The 12422-nt window shown below is 35.0% G+C and overlaps 1 long non-coding RNA gene across 1 annotated transcript; it reads left to right on the top strand.

The window, feature by feature from the left end:
* The first annotated feature begins 9020 nt into the window (after nt 1-9020).
* Nucleotides 9021-11311, top strand: LOC121415565. Its single transcript, XR_005970022.1, has 3 exons — nt 9021-9457; nt 10463-10596; nt 11063-11311. It is a non-coding gene; the product is annotated as an uncharacterized LOC121415565 (long non-coding RNA).
* The last annotated feature ends 1111 nt before the right edge of the window (nt 11312-12422 follow it).

The raw sequence follows: 12422 nt of genomic DNA, 5'->3' as shown, positions 1-12422 counted from the left end.
TGGATTCTCATTTTTGTCATACTCTTTTACATGATGAATGCATGAGAAATGTGTGGATGTGAAAATATCGCAATAAGTTTGGACTGGGGTAATTTAAGCCAAATCAACATAGGGCAAGTTGAGCCATGGTAATTCTTATGGTGATGTATAATTAAAAAAAAAGTTAAAAATGTAAAAAGCCATTGATATGCAGGCAGAAAGGAGCAAATTCACATGAAAGTTCTTTTACTTTTAGAAGATGTTAGTGTTTATAGAGAATTAGCAAGTGAAAAGACTTTAAATGAAAAAATTGACATCTTGGTTTTTTCCTGCATACATTTTGTACATAGTTTTTGTGGCTCAACTTACCCCAGACGGTGGCACAACTTACCCCACAGATGGGGCAAGTTGAGCCATTTTACATCGTTTTTTTCAAAGGTCACGATGGCTTTCAGTGTGGGGGTAGAAAGTTATCTATAGGTGAAAAAGATTTCCCAAGAATCAAATTTAAAGGCAAGGTACTTATTTCTACAATATTACTAGTCATATCAATTCTAACATGCAAAATGCAAAAGGTGTCACAACTTACCTCGCCTTCCCCTATAACATGTATATGCATTTAGGTGAGCTGCTGCTCAGCTGTACAATCCCCACTTACACTTTCGCTTTGTTACATAATTATATTCACATTATGTGTAAACGGTTTTTTTTTTGCTTGTAACAAAATCAGTTTTAGCAACGAAATTGTTAAAATGGGAATCCTGTAGTCAGTCATCATTTTAATAGAATTCGAATAAACGTAATCTATGTAATGAATAATGAATATAAACGAGTAAGTGGGGAGGTGACATCATCAGTTCCTTCGTTGCATATTCATGAATAACAAGATAATACATAACGTTAGAATGCTAGAGCTTTTTCTCGTTATTCGTCACCATAGGAAGCGGTGGGGGGGGACGGTGGACCTGTCCCCCCTAAATTTGAGGTGGGGGACGGCCCCCTAAATTTTTTGTTGGTAGCCTTTTGGGGGGGTTTCAATTTTGTTTCCTGCGTCCCCCTAATTTTTTTGGCTTCCGCCGCCAATGTTCGTCACTAGTTATTCCCAATCCAGTGTTGCAATGTTTTTGTCTGGTTTTTACTCTTTCTAAATTCGAATAATAAATTTCAGCCTAGAGTAGGAATACTCCTTTAAACATCCAAGTTAATCTGTCATGTTTTTCCCTGTTGATTTCATAGTAAACAATTTGATGGGGTGGAATTGGCCTCTGTAGAATAGAATATAATGATCGGATAATTCGAGTAAATCTTCTCTGATCCAGTTGTGTTTCTTTCTTTGTCATTGAAATTTCTTCCTATTTAATACAAAAATAGACTTGGTCCTAGCCATGAACTGGAACGGTACGATAGTCGAATTTACAGCTAGCCTTGAGCCCAATTTCATACTCGGCTTGACTTGGTATTGAAGAGCGGAGAATGCAAAGCTGTGAACTTCAAATTGTCCCCCAGACTATATGGTCTTCTTTTCAGACTACAAGATTATTATCATTCTTCTGAAAAGAAGAGATTTTTGTTTATGACCTGAGCAGATGACGCGGTAAACTCCCGAAGCTCTTTGATGATTTTATTCTTCATATGCGGTGATGATTAATGATAAGACTATAAAAGGTTTAAAAACAATTCAGCATGATCTTAATACGCCTATATAATTTGGGGTTCATTACGATCGGAACTACGTTATTGGGTAACTGGAGCAATAGTTATGGGACAAATAATCGTACTCTAGAAGGGAAAATGGCATATTATCCTACTTTGAAAAACATGCAATACATCTTTTCTTTATTCTCTTCCGCTCATGCCCGACGGCAAACCAATACTTATTCATTAAGTTTTTCATCATTATTTTGGTTTCTATAGATTTTGCGGATACCATAAGCACGATGATCTGCGGTGTATCGTCTGGCTTTTATGTTAGAGTCAACATTAGCTCATAATTTAACCTATATTTCCCAGTTTTCGCTTTTGATGAATTTGAGGACAACAACATGGAGAGTTGTCGCCGGAAAACATTTGAACAAGTGTGTCGACTATGAATGCCATAGAGAAGTGAAGAGATTTGGGAGAGGTGCAAAAAGAAAAATTATGATGATTAATTACTGTTCATGAGATGCCACTGTAACGAGGCAACATTGAATGAACCATCACACTTTGCGAATAACCGCAAATATTCTAAACCAAAGAGGCAATTATTATAAATTCCTATCACCTTCCAACGTCTTTCTATATACACAGATCCATCATATTCTTGAAACATTATTTTTCTATTTAATTGCCAATCTAAGTCTTATTTTAGCACTTTAAAAATAGTAACAGTTTTGTGACCAAATATCATCAGTTATTGACTATTGCACTTAAATTCAAACAATAAAAAACAAAAGAAATAGTGAGTGAGTGACATCATCGACTCTCTCATTTGGATGTAACTGGCTCGTTCATGTAACTATTTTGTTGAAAATAAGCGAAACTTTGAAATGTCATAACTTTCTTATTTTACATCCGATTTTGATGAAATTTTCAGCATTGTGCTTGTCTGATTTTTCTCTATTGATTCAAATCAACATTTTTCTGGGGTGGACTTGACCTTTAATATTGTGCAATAAATAGCCAATAGCTGTTTATGATGTTTTGGTCAATGCTTGGTATAAAAACAAACGAAAAACACAACAGACCAATGAAAATGAAAGAAAGAAATACTTACCTTTGGCCATATGACCAGGCAGTCGGTTGAACAGAGTCAAACAAAACAAGAAAATAAAAACATAAAAGATGTGAAAAGGTGTGATCAGTGTATCTATTGGGTTTCAAATTGGCCACATTCAAGTATCATGTCGTTGTGTTGCAGGTCAAGGTAAGGTTCAGTGGGACAACTTCACTATTGTGTTCATTCACTAAGATAGGGCTGGGGCTATGCCCCCCCCCCAAAAAAAAAAAAAACATGACCAAGGGGGCCAAATAAGGAGAAAAGGAAAGCGAAAAGGGTGAAAATTACATTACTTAATATTTTGTCAAAATATATACCACAAATCAGCTTTTCGTATGAAATATGTCAAAAGTTTGCTTGCTCGCGAAGTTATAAATTATACTGGTTTTACATCTCTGTATGGGACAATATTTAAAGGCCAAGCCCACCTTAGCAAAATCTTAATTTGAATGAAAAGAGAAAAAATCAACAAGCATAACACTAAACATTTCATCAAAATCGGATATAAAATAAGAAAGTTATGACATTTTAAAGTTTTGCTTACTTTCACAAACAGTAAGTTATGCACATCATGGTCGGTATGTAAATGAGGAAACTGATGACGTCATCCGCTTATTATTTCTTTTGTATATTATTACATTAAATATAAAATTATCTAATTTTCTCCTCATTAACAAGTGAAACAATGATTATTCCTCCCTGAGCATGTGGTATTGGCCTTGTTTAATACAATATGGTTCAGTCAAGTTGATCTTTATGGTCAAATCTCTATAAAAAAACACGAATTGTATAATTCAAACAATAAAGATACAAAAGTGAGTAAGGGACATCAAAACATAAGTGAGCGAGTGAGGGACATCATCAATTGTCTCATTTTCATGTCACTGAGTTGTGCATATCACCGTTTTGTGAAAAATGAGCGAAACTTTAAAAAGTCATAATACCCGATTTTAATGAAATTTTCAGCGTTATGCTTGTTTTTTTTTCTACCTATTCAAATCAACGTTTTTCTGGGGCAGAAATGGCCTTCAAAGAAGTCATTCTTTAAATGACTTGGTCTTGGTGTCCAAACAAAACCTGGTGGTCAAAGACAAAAGAATATATCAAGCCACGTTAGCGATGACGTAACATACTATAATTCATGCAAAGATGCGGCTGACCGTGAAGAAATGAAATAAGAATATATCAGCCGATCTTCAAACAAAGTGCATCATAAAGAGAAACCACAAGTTTGTTTGTGGTCATCAGCTTTACTGGATAACAAGGTTGTCCGTTAAAGTTTAGCACCACTATTGTAGTAAGTACATATATCAGGGATTTGGGAGTGCTTACATGTATCATGGACCAAGTAGGTCCATGCATGTATATACATCTACGTGTCAAAATTAATGATTGAGAAACATGCTTTGATGGCCATGTTGTGGATAGGTATATGTACTAAAACAACAACAACAACAATAATAAGAAAGGGAGATTTGGAAAAACTATCATTTTGTGAGCGGGATAAAGTGTATGTGCAATATGGAGAAGCAGCAATGATTCACACACAATTAGGCTAATTAACGAGGAAAAACAAGAAATAGTTATAGACGATGGGTATTTTAGAAATATCATATCAAATACATTTTATATTATAAAAAAAAATACATTGCATAGTGTCGTACGATATTATGCAAATCTCCACAATTCAATATCGTTTGATAGAAATATTTTGATTCCCCTTGTTATGGATTTCGACTTTATATATGGGTCGTGGGTTCGAATCCCAGCCATGGCGTGATTTCCTTCAGCAAGGAACTGATCCACAATGTGCTTCACTCAACCCAGGTGAGGTAAATGGGTACCGGTATGAAGTAATTCCTTAAAAAGCTGTGTGCGCTATGAACGCCTAGCTTAGCCGGGTAATATAGGAGCGCCTTGAGCATCTAACAAGGTGGATATGTGCGCAATATGAAATATCCTATATCCACTGACATTGGCGGCGGAAGCAAAAAATTTTAGCAGGGGACAACCAAAAAATTTTTGACAAGCCCAAAAAAAAAGGTTCTCAACCCAAAAATTTTAGGGGGGACGTAGGAAAATAAATTGACAAGCAAAAAAAAAAAAAAAAAAAAAAAAAAAAAAAAAGGTCATCAACAACAAATTTAGAGGGGGGGGGGGGACCGTCCCCCCTCCTCAAATTTAGGGGGGACACGTCCCCCCCGCTTCCGCCGCCCCTGATATAAAATGTAATCCACTTCAATCATTAAAATTAGTTAGGACCTATCAGTAAGATATCGAATCTTAAAGCTAAATACAAATTCACATCATCCGTCGTCTTGTCATTAGTCAGTAATATTTCAATATGCTTTCTTTGTTTTGTTTTTTTACTGTAGCTTAGTGTTACAAAGAATTTTGTCGACCCCGTTTGTTTCCAAGAATGTGTGTTTTGGCGGAAAGTTTGAGAAAGTACATGTGGAGGCACCCCTTTTTCAACAAAGTAAAACCTATTTGAAAAAAATACAATCATAATAATCTGTAACATCATACACCCACTATCAAATTACATTTTTTCTAAACGTCTATTTCTGAAATAGCCATGTATTTACACTTGAAAAGAAGTAATAATTGAATCCTTATTGGACTAATAAGTTTACTTCAAAAACGAAAATTCTTCGAGCAGTATACAGTTCGCGGAAAAACACCCCTCTGTAAACCTCTCTTCCAATCTCCATCTTAACCTCCCTTCATAATACAATCAGTATATTTACTGAAAGTCTTAATACCCCTAGCATAGCTTCGGGGAGGGATTCTTTGTTAGGTTTTTTTTCCCCCCCCCCCCCCGTGTTCGCTTTTTCTTTTCTTTTTTTTCTACCGAGGGCCGAAGTCGTGCCTGTCAAATAAAAATCGTTGTGTTTTTGCAGTACCCCTCTAATGGATCGTTTTTCTTTGTGTGTAAATTTTCTTTCCTATTCTTCTTTTCAAAGTTTGGGTCGAGAGGGGATTTTAGTGGTCAACATCTCCTTCCATCTAAGTTCGAACTCAAATAAGAAAGAGCTGAATAATATTTGTTTCCAATAAAAGTGCTTTGACACAAGCTTACATGGAATGTAATGTGTACAATCATTCATTTTTCTATTACTATGTGTTAGTATTATTTCAGATCAATCAACACGAAACGGTTGCAAGAGAATTACTGTACCATGATTATCAGATAAGTTATTTCACAATTTATTTTGAATGTGTTGTTTTTATAAATATGTAAACTATCAGATTTCGAGATTTAGGTTAGTAATACACGTTTTCAACACTCGATAATATGTAACTGCCTAAATTTCAAATCGGTCCCAGTAAATTTGTACGTCCAATTAAAGTCTACAGAGAAAAAGAAACAACCAAGCAATCGACATGACAGCAATAATAAGCAACATAAACATGATAAAATTGATACACAAAATAATAATGGGTTAAATGAATACCATCTGAATTGTATTTTCCTGATTTCATCAACAAACGATCTCTCTGATGTTTTTATTTTGTGTGATTACAGTTTGACGCATTGGGGGCGGAAGCGGAATTTTCGGAGTGGCTAACAAAAAAATTTTGACAAGCAAAAAAAAAAAAGGTCATCAACCTCAATTTTAGGGGGGACAACACACGTTTCAGGGGGGTCCACGTGACTTTAGGGGGGACGCTGGAAAAAAATTGACAAGCAAAAAAAAAGAAGTAAAAAAAGGTTCTCCAAAAAAAATTAGGGGGGAACGTCCATCCACCTAAAATTAAGGGGGGACACGCCCCCCCCCCCCCGCTTCCGCCGCCTATGGTTTGACGGACAGAAGAATTTGGGAACGAGGAACAGCCCAAACGTTACAACGCTCACTTTTACGTGATTATTTCAAATCTGCCCATTGTCACGTTTCTCATTAAAGGGCAAGTCTACCCCAGAAAATTTTGATTTGAGTAAAAAGAGATAAATTAAACAAGCATAACACTGAAAATTTCATCAAAATCGGATGTAAAATAAAGTTATGAAATTTCAAAGTTTTGCTTGTTTTTTTCACGAAACAGTGATATGCAAATGAGAGAGTTGATGATGTCACTCAATATTTCTTTTGCTTTTATTGTTTTAATTATACAAAATTTCAATTTTCACAACTTTGACAATAAGGATCCTCTTGGTTGGACCACGATATGTTTAAACAATGGTAATTCCACAGGTTCATGGAGAAATGAAACGATGTTTCTCATGACGATAAGGAGAAAATGGAAATATTTCATACAATAAAATACAAAAGAAATAGTGAGTGGGTGATGTAATCAGCCCCCTCATTTGCATACCGACCAGGATGTGCATGTAACTGATTTGTGAAATAAAGAGAAACTTAAAAATGTCATGACTTTTTTATTTTACATCCGATTTTGATGAAATTTTCAGTGTTATGCTTGTTTGATTTTTCTCTTTTTATTCAAATGAACTTTTTGTTGGGGTGGACTTTTCCTTTAATGAAGACATTCGGTAAGACTAGGGCCTTGTTATTGGAGAACAGGAGCTAACAAGAATCTCACTAACATGTTAATAGAGCTGGGGGCGAATGCTTATCCGAGTATCGTGTCCATAATCGATGGCGTCGTCCATTCTCAAACCCCTATTTTTTCCTCCTTTTCCCCCTCCAGCAAGAGACTAGATGAACAATGATATCGGTGGTGGGGTAAAGATTCCACATTATCGAATTCAATAGGTTCTCTCACCGTCTGGCAAATTGAGATCAAATTGCTGACAAGATTTTGCCGCCAATTTCGGTTTGAAGGAAAGGAGTTGTACAATTTTACACTTTAGAACATGGAATGTAAATTATGGGTCCATTCTCTTCCCTTTTTCCTTCTTTTCACTTTCGTAGACGTTTTCTCCTCCCTGTCATTTTCAGTGCTAAAGCATTTTGTTTTGGTAAATAAAGAGAGATAAACAACACAGTTATACTGTCATGCTATTTAGTGTGCAGTGTTTTCTTGACTACAACTGATGAAACAAACATCTAGGTCTACACTTTGATATCATGTTATTAGTAAGCAATCAAATCAAATTGATATTTCTTTAGGGCCTATAATTTTATTTTACCTACTGCAAAAAAAGTGATTTATTACTAATTGAAATAATGACATATTCATTTCATACATAATGAAAATTTGAATATGAAAAAATTGAATATTATTTGAATCTGAAGTGAGTGATACTAACTACGTTATATTGGTCGGGTGCCCGATCAACATGATATCTGCGTATTTTACATATTTTATAAATTAATTTCCATGACATTTTCAGTGCTGAATTTTCAAATCATGTTCTTTTTCTCTTGATATGAGAAAGATTCAGATTAGAGCTGTTTCGTAAATGTAGATGTCTACCGTGAATTTATGACGTTTATTACAGCTCAACAATCTTGTAGAAGCCTCTAGCTCGGTGTTATTTTTCACTCGAAAAAAAAACTTCGCTGTAGACCTGAAAGACTTTCAAACTTTACTCAGAGAATACCAAGCTTATTGAAAAGCACTCTGTTTTTGTCAACTTGTAGAAAGGCTCAATTTTCCGCCCTGGAATTCGAACAATAGACAACTCAAATTGAATAGAAGGCATTCAAATTCTTTCATTGCTGCCATACCAAAGGGCGTTACGTAACGCACCCTTTTACTCGTTATCGGTTTACTAATAAGCACTAATGCATTTTAACAAGTTCGTGTAGAAATTAGAGGGGTACATGCCTCAGGGGTTGGTCAAGTAGCACCTCGGTATAAACAGTGGCGACACCAAGAGAAGGGATGGGGTGGTTTTCATGGGGGGGTCGTTTGCCCCTTCCAGTTTTCCCCAGAAATTTTGAAAAATGAAGGAAGTACAGAGCAGATCACCTAGCTTGGCCAAAATATTTTTCTTTAGTCCACCACTTTCAATGCTGCTGCCATTGTGTTTAGAACCAGTCTTAGATGCCGAAACAAGATGCTTTATTTTATTTCTCTATTTTCCGTCTCTACTTTTTTGCCATTTCCGTTTTCCTTTTCACTGATGCGCTTAAAAAAACCTAGTTTATATAGCATAAAAATTGGTGTTTGTGTACTAGGCCTACATACACGGACGGGCTATACAAATCTTACAACAATTTTTCAACCCACTGCACTGCAAGTTACACTGACATTTTCAATATGACATTTTAAATGAAAGATCAAGTGCGAAAACAAATGTTAAACAGAATCACCAATTCACCACAACCCTGAACAAATTCATTCAAATCTGGAGCACAGAGATACGATCTTACGTATACGTAAGCTCCCGAAGGGAGCTAGAGAGGTAACTCTTTTCGCGCGTTTTTATTTCCCATAGGTTTTGTACACAGCCAATATGGCTGCCGGCGGACAATTTGAAGGGTGATTTTGGAGGGTCAATGTTTTATTCATAAGAATGACGTCAAATTACGCAAAATACACTTCTATGATTGGCTAAGAAGCTAATGTTTTATTCATATATTATGAATTAAACACGTTTTTTCCTTCCCACAATTCCCTACGAGATCTGTGCGAAGTGTTGTTCTTTTGGACTCTGCGAATTTCCAGTTTTTACAACGAAATAGCTCGACTAATCATCTGTTTATAGAATTGATGTTCGAAATCGTGATTTCGGAGTGAACTTCATTGGAGCAGAAAATCTTGGAGGGAACATCAATATTAATTTAATGACATTCCATAAGAATAAAAGTAAGTTAAGTTCATTTTCATGTTTTGATCTCACTTGCAATGGTGATGTGTTTGCCGGGTTCGCGCGGGGCCCATCCCGTATTACTTTACTACGTAAACCTCCATTTCCGTACACTCCCATTTCTTTTGCCTGAATTCCAAATAAATCATCTGTAAGTTAGTTAGTTTCTCCAAAAAATAGGCCTAACTTACCATTTGTCGTAGACCTTCATCGGAATGCTTCATGTAGGCAAAAAGTAAACCTGTATTTCAGTTTTATTGTCAATTATCAGGGGTAGATGTGGACTTGTTTCCGACCTCCTGTTTTAGTAACGACAAACTGTCGATTTTGGTCAGAGCGAGATCCGGCCTTGATATCGCCGGCACTAGCCGGCTAGCGAGATTGTCGATGTAGTCATGGGGTATGAAAATAGCGGGGACGGACTAGGCCCAAACTTCAAGCTTGAAAGTTGAAGTTTAGGCCTAGTCCGTCCACGCTATTTCATCTTCATATGAATAAGTATAATTCTCAGCAGCTTCTTTTATTCAGAAACATTTTACTTCAGAGTAATCATGAATGAAATCCAATTGATTTAGTGTTAGGATTTGATTTTGAATGAAATGACTTAGACGTAAATCAAGTTTCTATTTGAACAGGATGCCCTGGGCCTGGCCTGGGGTGGTATTCTGAAAACGTTTTTAGTACATAGTTATTACTTCATTCAAATGTGATGTGATTCTTTAGTTATATACAGGACCAGCATTGACCAGGTCCTGATTCAGCTATACAGCTGGAGCAATATGTGGTTACATTCATTTTACTTTAATAAACATTCGGGTACCTGGTATGCATATGCCTCTGTGAAACTTCATGATAGAGAGAGAATGAAGTTTTTGGACCAGATAATTTAGTTTGGAATATTCATACTTCGATGATATGGGCAGCTGGATTTTTTAAAATATTGTTTAAGAAGAGTAGTTTTATTTATCTCTAATACTCTCAAACTAAAAAAATGTTTATTGCAGATCCAATAGGACGAAGATCTTAGCAGTTCACACCCGGTCAGAGGGACAAAATTGAGAACCATGCAGATCAGCTGCAAGTGTGAGTTACACTCTAATGAGGAACAGGACATCTGAATTGGTTGGAAAATTGCAAGGTATGCTTGTTGTTTTAATAATAATACAGGCTGTATCTAAGCTAAAAGTCTAAATCTAAATAAATAAATATTCCCTCTTCAGTTGGGGGGAGGGGGGTATGGCTAATTGAGCTGAATCAAGATAAGATATCATGTACAATTAAAGCTCCATTGATAGTTAATATTTGCTTGAATTCAGATTCACCAGTATTTCCATTTTCACCGACCATACCTTCTGTCTATGTACATGTACATAAAACATGATATTAACAGTTATCATCCGATAAATATTTCAATTAATTGGATTCTTTATTATCAAAACATACTGTAAATAGTTATATTGATATATCAATTTATCTGGATGTAGGACAAAAGTGACAAAAGTATTAAATAGAGTTTAAATCTTCTTAATAAAACTGGACTAGATGAGTAAAAATAATTTACATCAGCATCTCATTTTGTTCTTTCTCTATTTTTTACAATGCAGGTTTCCCACTGTCCAAGCTGTTTAAGTACTGGTATCACAAGTACCAAGATGGAAGATATATGAAGGCCAAGCTAATAAGTAGTTACTTCAAATTAATTTGAATAGATATATCAACAAAGCAGTGAATGTTCTTTAAACTGCACATCTGTAGAAAAGAGTTCAGGTTCATCAGTGGGCAATGACATTAAAGTATACAAAATTTCACACAAAATACAAGGAAGAAATATTTTTTTTCCAATGGGCAAATGTATCACCTTTCAAATATTTCTACTAGTTCTTAGAAGTTTTTGTGAAATTAAATATAATTTCCAGTTTAAAGGACTATTGTATACAAGACAAAAATTTATATTTTGAAATAAAAATCATGCGTAGATAAATGTTAATAAAGGTGATCAGAGGATTAAGAAATAATTTTAGTATCACTCCTGGACCTCATTCCATAAACAAGTTATTACTATTGTAATCTTGTCACTATGACAATTACCATGGTAACAGGGCTGAGCAAGAAATCAAGGTCTTTATGGTAGCTGCAATGGGCTTGGACAAAGTTACCATAATTGCAAGTCGTCATATAATGGCTCAATAATTATGTAGGGATATTAAATTGCATTTATTGTTATCTTACTCAAAGTTTTGAAATGGGTTTCCTCTGCAAAAAATATATAAATAGACTTTTAAAAATAGATTGAATTCTACCCACAATATCAAATTTTGTTAGTGATTCACTGACTTGGAAAGGCACTGTTTAGGGAGATTCTTGAATTATGCCCCCCCCCCTTTTTATGTGGAGTGCTCTCACATTAGTAGAATATTTCTTGTCCGCAAATTTGGAAGGAATTTACCCTTTTTTTGAGTGACAAACTTGTGTGGAAAGAATAAACAGAATATTTCAGATTTTTATGCTCTTTGAAATCTTGGATGCATCCCTCTTATTAATTATTAGGCTCATCAACATCTTTTGAGTGAAATTTTAATAAACATTGTATATTTTGACTTAAGTGTAGAAAATGTACTAAATCCTTTATTTTTTTAAATCTAATTTAATGCTTGTAGACTCTAGTTGTTATGTTATTTTCAATGTTTCAGAAAATGGATTTCGTAATAAACATGTTAATTTTGAATTAAATTATCTGATCTTGGTCATTTTCATTTATTAATCACCAATTTGTGATGATATATTGCTACCAAAAAAATTTTATGCACAAATGGCACAAGATGTTGCACCTTGTACTCAATTGTGATACTACTGTGACATCATGAGAGCAAACAGCAGTTAATCAAAATATTCTTCAAGAGAAATAAGGATAAGAGTGGGAAAGTATGTAAAATGACAGGAGAATTATTTGCCTTTATGCATATA

The sequence above is a fragment of the Lytechinus variegatus genome, chromosome 5, assembly GCF_018143015.1.
Source record: "Lytechinus variegatus isolate NC3 chromosome 5, Lvar_3.0, whole genome shotgun sequence".
NCBI classification, from domain to species: Eukaryota; Metazoa; Echinodermata; class Echinoidea; order Temnopleuroida; family Toxopneustidae; genus Lytechinus; species Lytechinus variegatus.
This window is presented reverse-complemented; position numbering and strand designations above follow the sequence as displayed.